The sequence below is a fragment of the Camellia sinensis genome, chromosome 14 (assembly GCF_055761805.1).
Source record: "Camellia sinensis isolate YWXY chromosome 14, ASM5576180v1, whole genome shotgun sequence".
Classification (NCBI taxonomy): domain Eukaryota; kingdom Viridiplantae; phylum Streptophyta; class Magnoliopsida; order Ericales; family Theaceae; genus Camellia; species Camellia sinensis.
The window spans coordinates 115,314,081-115,327,446 of NC_138974.1; positions in this window are offsets into that span (position 1 = coordinate 115,314,081).

The window sequence follows — 13,366 nt, forward strand, 5'->3', positions numbered from 1 at the left end:
GTCTAGATAGGTTACCTTTTTAAAAAATAAACAAGAGATGAGAAATAAATGAAATTCTGACAATAAAATACCAGCTAAAATAAATGTCTTCTTTAAATCCTATTGTCTATATCATTAGAATATGCATCAATTGTTTCAAAACCAAATGTTGTAACAAGTTTTATATCTGTACAACGAATCAACTCTTGGAAGTATTGTAAACTTACATGATTTTGAGATTTATTGCAAGGTGTATGTTCTTAAATTTGTTTTTTAATCAACAGTTGAGGTTGATTTATTCAAATGGTGGTTGTTGTTGAAGGTAGAGAAAATGATAAACAAATCAGAGAAAATTATAAGTAAATCAAATTCAAAGTTAGATAGTTGTTGTTGTTGAAGGTAGAGAAAATGATAAACAAAAAAGAGAAAATTTTAAGTAAATCAGAGAAAAATTCTTTGGTTTGGAGAGAATTTCTTTAGTTTGGACCAGAGAGATGTTGTTGTTGAAGGCAGAGAAAATGGTAAACAAATCAAAGAAAATTATACGTAAATCAAAGAGAATTTCTCTAGTTTGGATTGAATTTTTTCTAGTTTGGACTAGAGAATTTCTCTTGTTTGGACCAGAGAATTTCTCTGGATTGAATTTTCTCTGGTTTGATTTGAGAAACATTAGATATTATGAAAATATTGAATGTCCTTTATGTTATAAAATCTTAATATCAGGGACATTAAAAAAAAATTCCCTAATAATATATCTCTTTAAAGATTGTATATATTAAAATTTTCCTAATTTAAATATACAATCATATTTAACTAAAAGTATACATATAAGAAAGTGAAACTTTTCATGAAAGATCTCAATCTCAAACTTCCTCCCACGAAGTCAATAAGATAACTTCCTTCCACGAAGTCAAAAGGGATAAGATCTTGGGAAAATTAAAAAATAAAATAAAAATAAGTATTTTACATTTATTGTTTTAATTATTAATTTACATTCTAATTTTTGTATCTAAAATATTTATTCATTTTTATTAATTAAAATCGATAAAAATAAATAAGTATTTTAATTATTAAATTAAATAAAAAGAATATTTTATACATTTTATGTATATTTACGTTGAGTTTTATGACTAAAATCATCTTTTCGTATCTACTTTACATAACAAAAATAGGCGAATGGTTTATATTAAAAATAAATCAAAATATTATTATTTAAATTGATAAAATTAAAATTTTGATATTTATTTTGTTAGAGAAGCTCTATTTGCATCCAAAAAATTAGGTTGGACGCCGCCAGCTTAATACACAACTTTTTTTTTTACTATTATATCTCCATTTAAAATGATCAAAATTAAAAAAATTTAAAATAAAAAACATGAAACATTTTCATGATAGTTAGGGTTTCATAGAAAAATTTCAGCAGATAGAAATTTCAGCACAAAGAAATTTCAATATAGAGAACTTGTAGAGAAAATTTCTCTTTGAAGAGCTAAAATTTCTCTAATAATATTATTGGGGGACCTTAATTAATAAGAAAAAAACATATTGGATCTCTTCTATTACCAAAAGTTGGAGAGGTATGTTTCACTAATTTTCCTATATATATTGTATTTAACAAATTTTTTAAACTATTTTTTTTATATTTAGTAAATTTTTTTTAAGTGAATCTAAATTTTTTAAAAAATGATTAATGTTGGTAGTTTGACTCGTTGCAACTAGACATTTCGCTAAGATAAAGATTTGTTTGATTATTGGCTCAGTCCATTCCCAATTTGATTTAGTTTGGTATTTTATTTCCTAATTAGAATAAGGTTTGTAGGTAGTCACTGGAAGGATATCAAGATGATTGTTAGCTCTTGCCAGATACGAAATAACATGTGCAGCCCCTAAAGCTATAAAGAGTAAAGTCTTGGTTGATCTTCTCGCCCAATTTCTAACTGCAGAAAAACAAGTCAAGAAAATCAAGATTTGAGAAGATTTGAAATTGGTAGTTAAGCAAGCTCCTAGGGACTTCTCTTTGAAAGATTAGCCCTGGCATCATATAGAACCACTATACAGAAGTTACTTGACAAATTCGGATTTGTTTTTGACTCATATATTAGTTTGGATTTGTGTAAAAATTATTTGATTTGGTTTAGACTTCCTAAATTTTTAGATTTAGTGTTTCCTAATTAATTTTGGATTGTACTAGAAGGAAACCTATTTTGTTTTGAATTAGCTTTTGAAATCATTCATTGGTTATAAATAAGTGGAAAACTCTCATTCATTTAGATGGACTTAGTTTCGTGGGAACCCTCCATATGGGCATTTATTGGAAAACCTTCAAGTCCTTGGTAGAACTTCATAGTTCCTTGGGGTCTCTCTTTGAAAAGAGACCATTGACCTCTTAAGTGGTATTGTAGGAGAATCCGCATTTGTTGGTCTTAGAAGATTCGTGTTCGTCTATTTGGAGTAGATTGTGTTGGAACAATCTTCTGTGTACAATAAAAACTTGAAACCAAATTGAACAAATAAAAATAAATTACTTACCGAATTTATTTACCGAAATGAATAAGTACAAAAAGATCAAGCCGAGTGTGTGACACTCTCTCCTTAAGACAGATTCGCCCCGCTTCGGTGCTTACGGATAAATGGCGTATATCTTCCAAGATACAATGACCTTTACACAGATTGTAGTAGCACTCCAAACAATCTGTACGGCAAACCAAAACCTATGTTTTATACTCTAAAAAATTTTCCCCAAAAAATATGCAAAAAATATATGCAAGAGAATACAAAGGAAGGCAAGGGAAAAAAAATTCGGAATAAGAAATATGCTGGAAAAGGGTATGCTTTTATAGTGCCGAATAGGTATGAATTTCAAACTGAATAGATATGAATTCAAACTGGAACAGGTGCAAAACTGTGTAAACCTAGTTTTGAATCTGTTTGGAAAAATCGAATCTGTTTGGTGCAAGTATTAACCTGTTTGAACCTGCTGGACCGTTGGAAATTCGACAGGAGGAGGAACTGTTTTAGACAGAAAATTAAATTCAAATTTGGCGCAAAATTTGAATTAATTTCGTTTAGAAAAAATAGTTTTCCCGCAAGAATTTTTGGAAAAAATTCAAATAAATTTTGTCCAAAAAATTAATATTAGAATCGACCCGACCCACTTCCGCACCTGGCATGGCTCGGCTTACTGGTCGGACAGACAACGGCAGCGGTGCGCGCATGTGTGTAGTGGTTTGAGCCAAAGGCCACTTTGTCTATAACTCATCCCTTCTATAAACTTGGGGTGCCCCTTGGGGTGCAACTTAAGGTTGTCCAACTAGAGCTTATATACTTACATAAGCTTTTTTCAAGTTTCAATGTAGGACTATCATTTCAAGGAAACCTACATTTTACACTTTAATTGTCCATTCCACGAACCGAAAAATGACGTCAGCTTCCCATTCACTTATAAATGGTTTTGACAAACCGTCTTCACCGTGTGACTTGCTATGCGACAAGGAACACTTCACCTTTTTGAACACACCCCAAAAGACGTGTGGGACCCACTCAAAGTTGGGCTCAAAGTTAGTTCAAAATAAGCCTATAAAAATCATAAATTCCAATAATCTCCCACATGAATGGAATTTGACGGAGAGAAAATGCAACAACATGATCTAATTACAAAGAGTACAGAAATTAGGAGTATTCTACAAAGGATAGGTAGCTTTTGGCTTTGAACTTTCCCTTGCGAGACATTATCAGATTTACTATCTAACTAGTGAACATGATGTTTTGAACTGTTCAACCATTTGTGTAATCCAAGACAATAGAACTCACACAATACATTACCAGACACAGTTTAGTTGTCACTATTATGTTCATTTTGGCCCGAATAACCTGGTCTTTCATGAGTGCTCTAGAGAATTGTAGCCCTTCACAAATCTCATAGAACCAGACCAATTCATACTCATATAGGTGATTTTTATAAAGAGTATCCTGTCATACTCCACTAGGTTTTCCTAGATATAAGAATCATTAAAAGTATTACTTAACCTAAAACGTTGCCGACATCACTATTTCATCATAGAAATGGGTAGGAGTTTGACTCCCCAGTGATCCTTATGAGTCATACATAACTCAGTTGTCCATTTGAACCTAGATCTTGGGATCTCCAGTCAACTAGGTTGGGTTGCCGTTATGGTAACTCTTATTTAATAGGCTTAAGTCTCATTTCCCTCGATGAGTTCTCAACTAACTCACTTGCTAACCCTTTGGTTAGTGGATCCGCTATGTTGTCTTTAGACTTCATATATTCAATGGAAATAATTCCATTAGAGAATAGTCGTCTCACAGTGTTATGTCGACGACGAATGTGTTGCGACTTATCGTTATACATATGACTCTGTGCTCTACCAATTGCTGATTGACTATCACAATATATACATATAGCAGGCACCAATTTTGGCCACATTGGAATATCTTCAAGGAAGTGACGAAGCCATTCTATTTCTTCCACAGCTTTATCTAAAGCTATAAATTCTGATTCCATGGTAGACCTAGGAATGCAAGTCTGTTTGGAAGATTTCTAAGATACAGTCGCTCCACCAAGAGTAAAGACATACCCACTGGTGGATTTTGAGTCTCTAGTGTCCGATATCGAATTTGCATCACAGTATCCTTCAAGTACTGCTGCATATCTAATATAATTTAGCCCAATGTTACGAGTAAATCTAAGGTATCTTAGAACCCTTATAATAGCTTTCTAGTGTTCTACTCCTGGATTACTCGTATATCTACTTAATTTACTTATTGCATAGGCTATATCTGGGCGAGTGCAGTTCATCAAGTACATTAAGCTTTCAATAATTTGGGCATATTCTAATTGTGAAATGCTTTCTTATACATTTTTAGAAAGAAACAAATTAACATCCACATGTGTTCTAGCAAGATGATCATCATCTTTGCTAAATTTGTCAAGTATTTTTCTCAATGTAATGTGATTGTGACAAAGCATAACTTTTTGATGTTTGGTAATTTTCATGCCAAGTATTGCATCAGCAATCCCCATATCTTTCATGTAAAAATGTTTATTCAACATTTTCTTGTAGTTTTAATCATGTCATTATTACTACCTATGATGAGCATATCATCCACAAAAAGACATACCATAACATAACCCTTGGTTGTGTTTTTAATATAAACACATTTGTCACATTCATTAATTTTAAATCCATTTGACATCATTGCTTTATCAAATTTCTCATGCCATTGCTTTGGCACTTGTTTTAAACCATATAATGATTTAACCAATTTGCACACTTTCTTTTCTTTTCTTAGCATAGAAAATCCTTCTGGTTGTTCCATGTAAATTTCTTCATTTAACTCACCATTTAAGAAAGTTGCTTTCACATCTATTTGATGAATTTCTAGATTGTTCAAAGATGCAATGGCAATTAGCATTCTAATGGATGCTATTCTAGTAACTGGTAAATATGTGTCAAAGTAATCTAGACCTTTTTTTTGCCTATATCCTTTAACCACAAATCTTGCCTTGTATTTGTCAATTGATTCATCAGCTTTCTTTTTCCTTTTAAAAATCCACTTTTACCCAAGAGGTTTACAACCTGGTGGCAAATCCACCAATTCCCAAGTGTAATTTTCCAAGATGGATTCAATTTCGCCATTTATAGCCTTTTTCCATAAAGGAGCTTCAAGACTGGACATAGATTCTTTGAAAGTTAAAGGCTCATTTTCTAACAAAAATGTTAAAAAATCTACACCAAAAGATTTCGAGGTTCTAGCACATTTACTACGCCTATGTTCATCTTTCTCATTTTGATCTAATGTTTGCTCTTGTTCTTGATCATGACTAGTAACAGCATCATAAGACATCTTTTGTTAGTATTAGTCTCTTATCTAGTTTCATTAGGAAATATATGTTCAAAGAACGATGTATTCTGAGATTTAATAATAGTATTTACATGCATTTTGGAATGTTCTGATTTATGAATCATAAACCAATATGCACTACTATTCTTGGCATAACCAATGAATATGCAATCAATAGTTTTAGGACCTATCTTAGTCTTTTAGGACTAGGAATAGCCACTTTAGCCAAACACCTCCACACTTTTAAGAATTTGCAGGATGGTACTCTCCCATGTCACATTTCATAAGGTGTTTGATTCACTTTCTTTCGGAGTACTTTATTAAGAATATAATTAGTAGAAAGTATTGCTTCTCCCCACAAGTTCTGAGGTAATTCAAAACTTATTAACATGACATTTATTATTTCTCTTGAGGTCCTATTTTGTAATGACCAAGATTTTTTTTTATATAGCCAGTATATAATTTAATTGAGCAAATTTTCGAATTTGATTGCTGTGTAAATTCTGTGCGAAAATAGCTCGATTTTGTATTGTTTTAAAATAGTTCCCGATCTCAGAAAATTATGAAATTTTTATATATTGTTCCCATATAAGTCTAGCACGTTAGATAAAAATTTCAGAATTAACTGATGAGTATTTATTTTATGAAAATTTACGGACTGGTTGGTGTTCAGTTTAATTTATAGCAAAATTTGAAATTGAGTTTTAGGTGTTTGGACTAGGATTTGAGATAAATTTATTGGGACTATTTTGGTATATAATTGGACCATGTTTGACTTATGTGTAAGACCCATGATTTAGATTTAATTTAATTTGAGTTTGTTTAATGACTCATGTTTAACTGTTTGGTCCTTTTTAATTAGGTGATTGGTAGTAACCACATTAGGAGTTCTTATTATTTATTATATATGATTATAATAAATATTTGATAATTAATTTTATATGTGTGTTCATATTTTTAGATGTTGTGATATAAATTGGTATAAATAATATCTTTTTGATATTTTATAATAGAAAATAATAAATAAAAAAAACAAAAAAAATAGGCGGTGCCAACCTCCATTCAAGGTTCATCTGTTTAAATGGCATTGAGAAGATAGCTTAAAAAAATAATAAAAGGATAGTCATGATGATAATGTGTTTGTGGTGAAAAAGGCTAAAACAAATATATCTCTCTCTCTCTGTCTGTCACTCTCTCTCTCTCCTCCATTGATGCTCAATTTTTGAGCTTGAAATGGGAATCTTTAGAGTGAGATTTTACAAAAGTTTTGTAAATGAAAGTCGGAGAGCTCGTCGTGATCTTCGCAATGGTGATCTCATATTCATGATCGGGCGATGTTTGCATTTTCAGATTTGTTTTTCTTTATATTTGAAGTAGGGATTTTCTTCATATTTTTACATTAAAGCTATGTTAAGATTATTTTGAGAAAATATATCATTATAAGAGGTATTGCGCATATATATATATTTTCATATTTTTATTTGGTAATTTTTGGAAGAAAAATTATATTGAAATGTTAAGAATGTTAACATTTTGAGATTGATTTGAAAAAAATCATTTTGTGTTGATAATTTTGCAAAGAAATCTGAAAATAAAATTTAATAGTTGTATGATTGTATTTACATCATATTATGATTAGATTATTTATTTTGAGAAATATAAAGTTGAATTTTTTTATCTTTGATTTGGAATTTATTTTTGAGAAAAATAAATTAATGTTAAGGAATATGGAGTAAATGCTTAAGTAGGAATTATAGAGTTGTTTTGGGATTAAAAACTCTAAAAGTGTTATATTCATGATATTTTATAAAAGATGATAAGTTGATGATTAAGTTGTGTTCATTTTTATGAAAATAAAAATGTGAAATGTGGACTTTCAAAATCATAACCTTGAAAATGTTACTGTTTGGCATATTTCATAATTTTTGATGTAAATATCATGTTGGTTAAGTAATTTTAGAAAAAGTTGTGAAATTGTCATTGGTAGAAAATTTGGTAAAAATATTACCTCTTTAAATAGCTTGGCATGAAAAATGGTTATGTTGAAATATAATTATGTTTGAGGGATGAGGCATATGAAGTTAGGTTTGGTATTATTAATTTGAAATTTTTTTAATATAATAACCTTACTAATTTTGTAGATTAAATTAGTTTTGGTTAAAAGATTATATCCGTTATGGTTAAAAGTGTGTTATTAAGATTATACCACAACTTTTGACATAGTATGATGGAAATGATAATATTTAATAAGTAAGGATTTCCTTTGAGTTATATATATATTTTTGCAAGATCTAGATGATTTTCGAAATCATCCTTTGATTTGTTTTGAAAATTGATTGTTGATTCAAGAAGATGAGAGATTTTTTTTGAAAGTGGGTTTACTTTCTTGTTTCTTTTAAAATAGAAATTGAAGGTTTTGAACTATGAGGATTGAAGAGAGATGTCTTTGGTGACTTTCTTTCAATAAATGAAGATGAGTGGTTTTGGTGAGAAAACATAGAAATTGGGGGGGGGGGGTTTAAGAAAGATGTTGACAATCTTTGAAGATGTCGTTATATTTATTTTATGTGCCAAAATAAATGATATTTGAAAAAATTATTTATTTGTTCAAATATAAATGATGGTTTTCATGGAATATGAGAATTGTTGAAGTTTTAGAAATTGTTGTTCAAAATGTCGATATAGTCTTGAAGTGACTAAATGGTTGAGATTACTCTAAGTGTGAGAATTATGTTGTCCCATGGATGAATTGGAATAAAAGTATTTATACTCGTCTTGAGAAAATTATATTGAAATAAAAAATGAGAATTTTAATCACAATGAGAATATTGTGTGGAAGTATTGAAAGTGGAAGAAATATTGCATTGTATTATTAATCATTGCATTAGCATATTAATTCATTAGATAATGACGAGTTTTGAAATTTGATTTGAAAACTTTGCATTGAGAAAAGAATGTTGAGAAATAAGTTTTCATGAAATGATTTTGGGGTAAATACGGTGGTAAGTCTTGAAAGGTGGTGTAGATGAATTTGATTAAGTTGGCCTATGTGTCCTTGGTGAAAGACCAGAAAACCGCACGGATAGGTGTCGAGTCTTCCAGTTAATATTGGTAAAAATGATAGATTACAACTGTCGAGCCTTCCAGTTAATGCTGGTAAAAATGACAAATTGGTAATACTTGCATAGTCTACTTCTAGACACCAGCCTAGGGATTACCTGAGTTGTATTTACCATCTTGGAATTTTATTGAAATTGTTGGATTAATGTGTTTTCAAATTGGCATTGTGCGTAAGGTTTTCAAAAGGTGAGAAAAATATTTTGAGCATGACATGACATATGCATTCATCTCATAAGACTGTATAAAATGGATTTGATGAATTGTTTAATTATTTGATTCAATTGATAATGAGATAATTGAATGAATTGAAAAGAAAGTCATGTTGATGCTGAAACATGTTTATTTATTTAAGTTAACTTGTTATGGTTAATTAAATAAATTGAATTTAAGAGATTATGTAATAAAATTATATGATTTTGACAGGATATGATTTTACGTATATGTATGAGTATTTTGGTATCCGCTTATCTTCTAATGTTTTAATATGAGACTGTTTGGTGAGCTAGTGGTTGCTCACCCTCTGCCTGTACATGTGTACAGGGAATACTTTTCGGATTTGAAGATCAAACAATAGGTTTTACCATTTCGTAAGTGTAATGTAGTCATGGATTGTACTACTTCATTTGTTTGTTTGGCTGAATGCCTTTTTTTTTTTTTTTTTTTTTTTTTGTAAAGAGTAGTGTTCTCTATTTCATTCTAAGCCTTAGGGCATTTCTTTTATTTGTATGTAAATGTCATTGTTGTATAACAAGAATGAATATGTATATTTAATTATTCATCATTTTATCCAAGGATGAAATGTTATTTGTAAATGGACTTAATTAATGAATATTGGTAATGTTATCCAAGTAATAAAATACAGTGCGGGACATATTTTTCCTTTCAACAATTCCATTTTGCTGTGAGTAAGGAGCGGCTGTTTGATGAATTATTCCATGTTCTTTACAAACCTCACTAAAGGTGATTCATATTCACCACCTTTATTACTTCTAAGTTTTTTAATTTTCTTAGTTGATTTTCAACTTCATTCTTATATTGAATAAAAGTTTCCAAAGTTTTATCCTTGGTTCGAATTATATAAACATAACTATATCTAGTATAGTCATCTACGAAAGTGATAAAATATTTTTTCCTACCTCTAGTTTGAATTTATTTAAAATCACAAATGTCACTATAAATTAATTCAAGTGGCTCTGTACTTCGTTCAATTGAATAAAAATGAGTTTTAGTTAATTTTGCCTCAACACAAATTTCACATTTATGATTTAAATCAATATCAAATTTAGGTAAACATTCCATATTAATTAATCTATGCAAAGATCCATAATTAACATGTCCTAGTCTACCATGCCACAAATTTGAAGACTCAAGCAAGTAAGAAGAAGATGCATTATTATTAATGTAACAACCCTCACCTTGTCTTAGTTATGCCTGAATGCATTGCATGATCCGTGTCTTGATTAAGCTTGCCTATTTATAGACTTTGATTTGTTTTATCTAAGTGTCGTTTGCGTGCTTTGTTCCTTGCTTGCGTGTGTTAGGTTGAAGTCACTTAAACCTAGGTTGCACCTTTGAACCTCTTATACCTAGGACCATCTTGGAACCACTTTGGTTGACCTCCACCTTCGCCCTAACATAACGGCCGCGATGTCATCATCTAGGCATCCGACATCCTGGAACCTTGCACCTAATGACCTTGTGCCGAGACTGGTATGACCTAGACCGAGGTATGGCACATCTAGGCCGAGGTGTGGCACAGCTAGGCCAAGTGTTATTCTTCCTAGCCGAGATCATTGAGACCTTACTTGCCAAAGCCTTGTCCTAACCCGAGATCATTACTTGCTGGAGTGCCCATGGCACCTTACTTGTTGTACACCCTTTGTCATGTTCTTGTCTTATCATTCAGTCACCTTTTTGAGGAAACCCAATCCGGTAGTGCCACGTGTCCCAGCAGAGGGTTAAGTCTGCTGACAGTTGAGAAAACATATCATTTTGTCATATCTTTTGCATGGTAGAGAGAGAAGCTCTAGGAAGAGAGGAAGAGGAGTTCTTGAGAGAGAAATAGATTTCCAAGCTTGATCCTTAGAGCCTAAACCGTTTGATCCGAGTGTTGAGGTTAGATTCTTGATATACTCTTGTTAATCTTTACGTTTATTCAATCACATTGCATGATCTAGCATAATTTATGAGCGATGCACTGGTTTAAACTTGTTTTAGAAAGAGAAAATGATGTTCTTGAGTTCTTGAAATAAAATCATGTTTTGATTCGAAAGTTTGTATCAAGATCTATGTTTTTGTGTTGCTTTCATAAGATCTTCGAGTATGGGTACCCAGGTCCATGTTTTCGAACTCACCTCACGAAATCTCAGATTTTGAATAAAGAAGCTATGATTTTAACATTCATGTTCTACATGTTCATACTCTTCATGTTCTTCAAAGGAAACCCAGATTTTTTTTCCCAGACTCTATTTACCTGAATGTGGTCGTCAGGACCACACCTCGGCCAAGAGGTGTAGGACCTTGGCCAAGACCTGGTTGGTACCCAGCATGTTTTCTGAGATGAAAAATAGTGTTTGACTCCTAGCACAGGACTGCCTTGTTTTGACTTAGTTTTGAAAGAAGTGCCGAGATCATTTGTACACATGTAAAGCTTGTCTTAGAGATGCATTCCATATCCATTTTTGAGCATCCCTTCTTGACTTCTTGAAGTGCATTCAATGGAATTTATTATGTACTTGTAGGCCTTGGATCCTTGCTTGTAATCCCCTTACCCGAAGAGCTATGTGAGTGGTATTTTTAATAAAGCTATGTTATAAAGCTTTGATAAAGCTTTGCTTCGTTTTGGAAAAGTATTTGATCAAGCATGAATGATTACCCCTAGTTTTGTATCTAGTATTGTATTTGTTTTGATGACATTCTGGGAAAGTCCTTAGTGCCAGGGACTATAATACAACTGCACCCTTGTTTTGAAAGTCCTTAGTGCCAGGGGACTATAATGCAACTGCACCCTTGTTTTGAAAGTCTTTAGTGCCAGGGGACTATAATGTGACTGCACCCTTGTTTTACCACTGACGATTTTCTGCGTGGGTTTGTTTGTCCGGAATGTCATCCTTTGGTATTATGTAGACGTTATTAACATCCAAGAAGCTTTGAAAGATTTGATAGATGAACTTGGTTCATCCCTTGATTTTGTACAAGTTATGATATGTATTGTTTTGACAAAAATCTCGGATATCATTCATTATAAACCTTTATTTCTAATGTCATTCATTGAGTTTCCAAGCTCACCCTCTCCTTGTATATATGTAGGTGACGAGCAAGAAGGCGGTGACGTCTAAATGTGTTTTGCATGATGTTTTGGGTTCATACTTTTGCTAGCATCTTGAAGATTATGCTTCTTAGTTTTGTATATGTCGGCTTGAGAAGCCTTTTGATCAAGATGTAATATGTACTTTATTTTATTTGTATTTAAGTTGTAAACCATGTTAAAGTGTATGGCATTTCATTTGATCTATGCACCGCTCTTTTGGACTATTTAGATTTAAATTTATTGCTTTCGCACGTGTAAGCCCATATGTATACTCTGATTGTGTGTGAACTTGGTAAGTTGGCCTTTGGTAATCTCGGATTACTGGCCATCATGGCACCATTCTACTAGGGGCGGAATGGGGTTGTGACAATTAATAACAGAGAGTACAACAATCATTACATTTATTTTGAAAAGGCCATCAAACATGTAACATTTTCCTACATACATCTCGTTTTTGGTAAGTACAAATTTGTCACTTTCAAAAACTAGCCTAAACCCATATTTACTTAACAGAGATCCGGAGACTAGATTCTTGCGAATGGCCGATACATACAACACATTGTTGAGAGTAAGTTCCTTTCTAGATGTCATCTTTAGAATAATCTTTCCTTGTCTTTCAACTTTAGAAGTCGAGGAGTTACCCATAAAAAGTTGTTCACCGTTGTCCACCTATCATTCTTGAGGATTTCCAACAAGGTTTGCTTCGGAAACAACTGCAGAAAGATTTATGTCATCTACACTATTGAAAATTTTGTCCACCTCGGTTATATTGGCTTGAGTAGGTTTCTTGCTTGATCTTCCTTTACCTTTACGTTTGCTACAGCAATCTTTGGCCCGATGTCCTCTTTATCACAGATGTAACATTTTCCATTGAACTTGTACTTCTTAGTTTCCCCTCCTTTAGAGCCTTGTATGGAACTTTCTTCAGCATACTTCCGTTTCTTTTCTTTTGGAGCATGTTCCACCACATTTGCCTTAGACTCTATTGGATGCTTACCAGTCCACTTTTCAGAATTGCGGTTGTCCTCCCTAATCCCAAACACACAATCAATTCCTCCAAAGTTATTTCTTTGCGCTTGTGTTTGAGGTAGTTCT